Source organism: Cimex lectularius, unplaced genomic scaffold, assembly GCF_000648675.2.
Source record: "Cimex lectularius strain Harlan isolate CLEC.00 unplaced genomic scaffold, Clec_2.1 scaffold140, whole genome shotgun sequence".
NCBI classification, from domain to species: domain Eukaryota; kingdom Metazoa; phylum Arthropoda; class Insecta; order Hemiptera; family Cimicidae; genus Cimex; species Cimex lectularius.
The window spans coordinates 136,034-142,889 of NW_019392728.1; the positions used below are offsets into that span (position 1 = coordinate 136,034).

At 37.1% G+C, this 6,856-nt stretch overlaps 1 non-coding gene across 1 annotated transcript; it reads right to left on the reverse strand.

The window, feature by feature from the left end:
- Positions 1-5,414: 5,414 nt before the first annotated feature.
- On the reverse strand, positions 5,415-5,487 carry Trnad-guc. Its single transcript has one exon. It is a non-coding gene; the product is annotated as a tRNA-Asp (tRNA).
- Between the last annotated feature and the right edge of the window lie 1,369 nt (positions 5,488-6,856).

A 6,856-nucleotide genomic window follows, 5' to 3' on the forward strand; every position in this document is an offset into this window, starting at 1 on the left:
TAAAGATCGAAACGTTGGCACAATAAAGAAAATGTTTTTCTAAAACCTACGTCACTCCAGACCGCATCTCACGGTCTCCGAATAACTAAAGATAATCTTATGAAATTTTCAATAAACTTTAGCAATGCTGTTATTGCGTTCGTTTTATAGCTCAACTTTTCTGCTTGCCAGCTAGCCCTTAAAATGTATGAATCCTCTACGTAAGGTAAAAATAATTACAAATTTCGTGATTAGTGCCATTGCTCCAGAATCTGATATTGTCGGTTTCCGAATGTTCCTAAAGCTGTGAGGGAGTGTGCAATAAGGTAACTACAGAAAATAATTTGACGAACAAGACCAGGGGTTGGAGCAAGTGGGTAGCGTTAGGGTAAAGTATAATTAAAATAATCTCATTATCATCACGAAACTTGCTAGATTGCATGGCGAGGTGAGAGGTGTGTCCATCTAGAAAAAGAATGACGGGAAGTGGAATTTGTTTTTTAATGAGCCGAGGGTGAAAAACATTGGCCAAGTATTCATAAACGCGCCCACTTTCTGAGCGCCGATCTCCCACGTTGCTGTGATGCTGAAAGCTATATTCGACGGTTTTTTCTCAGACTTGAAAACCCGACAGCAAAAGTCGCGTTCCGTTTCATCTGGATTTACTTACTCATCGTTAAACATTCTTTTCCCATTTTCCCTGCAAAAATTTGATTTTCCTTTGGATTAAAAAAATGCACTTTCATCTGCATTATATTCTCGATTATTATCATCCAGGATATGTAATTTTTTTCAAGATTCGAATAGACATGTGAATACCACACCCCCGAATCTTACCGAGCCACAAAAGCTAGAGATGAAGTGATGTTTTCTGGAGTACTGAAGGCCTGGGTTCTGTTTAATAAAAAGATCACGCTACTTACGACCAGAGCGATTGTCTTTGAATGGATTCTCCCGGTGAAATCCTTTCATGATATGCTGAACACTGTCAAAAACCTGGAGTTTGGTAACAGGAAAACCAATTTATGTCGTGTTGAATTTCCATCACTAGCAATTTTTCTTGTCTCCAGAGAGAGTAGAGTATGTCTTCATTTTACGTTGTCCCGATATTTCCCTTTGACTTCATATAAGAGCATCGTGAAACCCCATTTTGACGAGAGGCACCCGCTAAACCCATTCGTCGACGAACATCGTCAAAGGCTATTTCCATGTCCTCGGGAGGATATTTTAGGATGATTTTTGTAGTCGTCGGAGCCATAGGGGACCATCTGGAAAAGAAAGAGAAAACAGAGGGTTGATATTGCACCAATAGCTAACATGGTACCTGACAAACCCTGCCAGCTATTGAAATATAAAATCGGAATTGAAAAATAACGCTCGGTGTTATGACCTATGTGACAAGGGAGAATCGTAAAAAGGAGGAACTGGCAGTATGAAGAAAATTATGTTCTCAGTAGCCGGTCAGTCAACTACTAGCAGAAAGCCCAATTTAAGGTTCCAGCACCTGACACCTCTTGAATATCCCAATTCTATCGCAAAATAATGTTCAAAACACATGTAACAATACAATCACTCAGTGACAGAAATATCACGAAAAGTTTAGAATGAAACTAAGTAGATGAACAGGAGAGTCGAAAACTTACTACTGAATCCTGATGTCTGCTCCTGAGGTTCAAGGTCAATGTGAGGAACTTCCCAGCCAGGGGTGAATGTTAGGTTATGATTCCCGTCAAACCTAAAGAAGGGCTGGCTACCAAAAAAGAAGGTGATGCCTACAGAAGCCAGCTGTTTTTGAAATTGTGGTTTAGGATGCCCTGAAACCCTACTATTTCAATTTTTCGAAGATCTTGCTGGTGCGTTTACCCTACTATATATTATTTATCCCACAGAACGAGCAATATCAATGTTACCTTTATATGATGAAGAGGTCACCTACTACTGCTACTGGACGCGTCAACGACTATTTTCAAGCACTTGACAAGTTTACTTAAAATATTTACAATCGCTTTCTTATTGTTTTTTAAATGATCTAGTTTGTATATATTTTTTGAATTACTTAATTAAGCTAATAATATGTATTTATTGTTAGGTAATTCTTAATTAGTGAATTCAGTTCTTTTATTGCAGAAGGATGAACGTTTTCGAAAATTAAGTTAATATGTTATAATACTATTTTAAGTAGTAACCAATTTAGTATTTTAAGTAGTAAGATAAATGTTTTTAGCCTTCACGAGAGCTTGTTTCTGTAGCCATTAATTTCTCTCACGAGGAGTATATTGTACGAGTCGAGGGCGGTCCTTGCTTAATTAACTTTTCTCTTGCAAAGTTACTTATTTTGTGATATCCAAAGTTCTGGTTTGTCGTAGAGACAATTTTTATTTGAATAATGATCAAAATGTATGTTAATCAAAACATAATTTATTGCGACATCTACTTCAAACCTCTTCTCATATTTATATTAGGTGAAAGCGCGCTTACGGAACAGAAACAGCGAGTGCCGGCGGACCGCTCTCACGCATGAGTTTCTGAATAAATACCAAAGTATTAAAAGTCATCCATTTGAACACGAACACTGTGTTATAAACAAAATATTTTAATAATTTGCCGTGACAGATACTCGAACCTATTATTGACTGGCCCAACCCTATTTAGTCATGGAAGGCTAGTGCCTTGAGTTCATCGAGCTAATTGTTCTTGGACAGTTTGCTCATATTTTCAAGGATGAAGTCCGAGATTTTCAGCAGCTGACGTGATCACCCAAGCACGAGTTAATCAAGGGGCAAAGTTTACCGAGTTGTTTGTTTTGTGACAGTGTGAATAGTAAGTGTTAATATAAGAGTGAGTTATTGCGACCCCCAGTTGTTCTACAGCTATAAATTACTTCGGTAAGAATGTACTTTTTCCGAAAGAGCGGTGTCGCCTCGTGCTTTCAGTTCTGACAAGTGGTTTTTACTCCGTTACGCTTCTTGAGCTAGGATCTTCTCCGCAGGAAAGTCTAGGAAATAAATCATTTCAACGTTTCAAAACGCGCCCCTGACCCTTTCACTCCTCGAGGCTGGGAATGACGAACCCTTAACCGTCTGGAGTGGATCTTAAAATCGAGAATGCCATCTCGTCACCCACGTCTTTGAGGTCATTTTTCCATTAATTGCCCTTTGTACTGGGTCGTTTTTGACGAAATCTCATGATTTATTGTTTACCTTTTCCCTCACCACGTCGTTTATCAACCTTCTTAAATTGCTTCAGAAAAATAATTGTGATAAGTTTATTCGCTCTAAAAATAGTCAGTTTCTGTATTCCTAAGTATCAATTTGGCCTTTGGCAATTCAGGCAGACCTACCGGGCCGTTTATAACTTGTTTTTAATGCTCCGCCTTTCAACAAAAGAATACAAATATACAAACTTATACAAATAATTTTTGATTTTTAAACAATGGTTCAACTTTCTACAAATGAGTTTTATTTTTATGTTGACGAACGGCCAGAGATGACTACATTGACTCATTTGTAACGTTTCCTCTCTAGAAAATTTTTGTCATCTTTTCATGAAGAACAACAGGATGTTGACCATTATACATTTATCAAAAGCGGTTTCTCTAAAAATAGTGTTAATAGAGTTTGTGAATAAATGGTCCAATTTAAAAAAGTAATTAACGTAAAAATTTTGGCTTTGTACGAACACCCACGGTTTTCCTGTTCTATTGTTTCTCCTTCCTACTTCGTTGTATATATTTTTGTTTCTCGCTTCCTCAATCTCACTCTCTTTACTATCTTCTCCTCTCTCCCTCCCTCCCTCCCTCCCTCCCTCTCTCTCTCTCTCTCTCTCTCTCCCTCTCACTTTCTTTTTCTCTCTCCTCTCTCCCTCTCATTATCTCTCTCACACTCTCTTTTTTTACTGTCTCAGTTACACTTTCTCTCTCTCTCATTATCTCTCTCACACTCTCTTTTTTACTGTCTCAGTTACACTTTCTCTCTCGCTCATTATCTCTCTCACACTCTCTTTTTTACTGTCTCAGTTACACTTTCTCTATCTCTCTTTCTCTCTCTCTCTCTCTCTCTCTCTCTCTCTCTCTCTCTCTCTCTGTCTATCTATCTATCTATCTATCTATCTATCTATCTATCCATCTATCTTTCTCTCCCTCTCACTTTCTTTTTCTCTCTCCTCTCTCCCTCTCATTATCTCTCCCACACTCTCTTTTTTACTTTCTCAGTTACACTTTCTCTCTCTCTCTCTCTCTCTCTCTCTCTCTCTTTCTATCTATCTATCTCTCCCTCTCACTTTCTTTTTCCATCTCCCTCTTATTATCTCTCTCACACTCTCTTTCTTACTTTCTCAGTTACACTTTCTGTCACTCTCTCTCTCTCTTTCTATCTATCTATCTATCCATCTATCTTTCTCTCCCTCTCACTTTCTTTTTCTCTCTCCTCTCTCCCTCTCATTATCTCTCTCACACTCTCTTTTTTACTTTCTCAGTTACACTTTCTCTCTCTCTCTCTCTCTCTCTCTCTCTCTCTCTCTCTCTTTCTATCTATCTCTCCCTCTCACTTTCTTTTTCCATCTCCCTCTTATTATCTCTCTCACACTCTCTTTCTTACTTTCTCAGTTACACTTTTTGTCACTCTCTCTCTCTCTCTTTCTATCTATCTATCTATCTATCTTCTGTCTCTTTCACTCTCATCAATTGTAGGAGAGGTCATTCGCTACCTAAATTACCGAGATTTTTTAAATAAAACCATATTCCTTCATTATTCAATCTCTACTTCATCGCTCCCTTTATCACTTTCTCACATTCTCTCTCTTCTATTGTTTGTATTAAGCAGGTAGGAAAAAAATTTAATGTTTGCTACAGGTACAGTAATTATGGCGGGTTATATATTGGGCCGTTGGAAGTTGTACACTGAAAAAAAAACGCGTTGAATTGTTATTATTTTATGTAAATTTATAAATTTGTTTTGGGTGTTAAATTTTCCTTTTTGCCCAACTGTGTATTCAGTTGCACATTAAATTATATTTATGTACTCCTTTGGCCATTTGTCACGTCGGCCTCGTATATTTATCCTCCGACTCAGCAACAAAAATCACAAATAAAATTCGATTTATCTTCTCTTATCTTTATAACTGCGACAGAATTTTTCTAAATAAATAGTATTGTACAAAATTGGTATAATATTTGTTCACTTTATTTCATAGCCATCAGCTACATACACGCCAATAAATACATTCGGTCGAAACGCTCGCTAGGTACACTTAACTATGTTTAATATGGACAATACAGCAATCCTGTTTCTACCAAGAATCGGCCAAAAAGTAAGTGTCCTTGTTTTAATTTAGTTTTGAAAACACGTATTTATGTAGATTCACTAATTGCCCTGGTCCGCTTAAACAATTAATATGTTTTAATTAATTAAGGTTTTTAGTTGAGATAAAAAATTCAGTGTCACGAGCGGGATTCGAACCCACGATCTTCGGCTAGACACGCCGCTACTCTACCACTTGAGCTATCGTGACTTCGATCTACTCCGACAATAACTTCCCATCTCAACCCCACCTTTTGAATTTGATTTCCTTTATGTATATTGTTTTTATACTCTTCCTCCGACAAAGTTAACTATTTATGACTTACATTTGATCAAAGAGTAACTTGGAATCCACACACGCGCACACACACACACACACACACACACACACACACACGAGTAAAACAACAGACACTAAACGATCTAAAATGCTTTATTACCTACCGACAATTAAAATTACCAATAAAATCAAAACGTTCGATATACTCAAACCTTGGGATGTACGGGCGCCAAGTTCATGGATCGGCCAAATATTCCAATATTCAAAAATCACAAAGTTTTCAATCCAAAATTTTAAGACTGATTGTTTCTGCCCCTTTTTACGTAAACAATAACACGCTCCACAGAGATGCCAACAGTTTTTTCAAAACATATTACAGACGATTTCATAGTAAATTCCAAAATCACACTAACACGCAAATACATTATTCCCCACAATTACCACCTAAACGTCTGAAAATAATATGGATATGAGAAGGATAATGATTATTATCATTTTATTAATCTAGAGCGATTGCCAATGAGTAGCTTTCTCTATAACGCCCGTAATGCCACGAACATAAATTATGCAATCTGTTGGTTGCATATAATACATATACAGTTTTAGATACAAATAAGCGAAGTAAAAAAAAAACAATTTTCGATATCAATTTAATGATGAGAAATAATTTCCAGCGCATTTATTATGAAACGTTTTGCATTAGAGACCTTTGATAAACGCAGGGCAGCATAAAAGAAGGGCCAAGGAGTCACAAATCTCTTTGCTTACATTGAGATAGAGGAAAACGAACAAAAAGCACCCATTCTATCGAAACCGCTTTATGTGCGCAATTGTCTATCTCGATGAAATTTGTTTAACCCTTTTTCAAGAACAATGACCTGAGTCAGAAGATCGCATTAAGATAGACATTATGCGACGTGCATTTAAATCGAAGAAAGACATTCATATTCCCATCCAGATCGTGGATTGCAGGCCCATTCCGGTTATTTGTTCTCCGACTGGAGAATTTCCTCCAGAAAAATTCCTTTCTTGACATGGGGCAATTCCGAGAAAACAGGATCTCACGGGTGGTGACGATGAACCCTACCCTAACATTTATGCGAATGGCGAAATTCAATTTAGTGAAAATTAATATAACGGAAATGTATCATTGCTTTGATGTCATCTGAACAGTCTTTTAACATATGATGTTCCCCTTATCCTTAAAAAAAAACAATTCAAGCTTTTATTTTATTAATTAAGGTTTTTAGTAGAGATAAAAGTCAGTGTCACGAGCGGGATTCGACCCACGCTCGATATG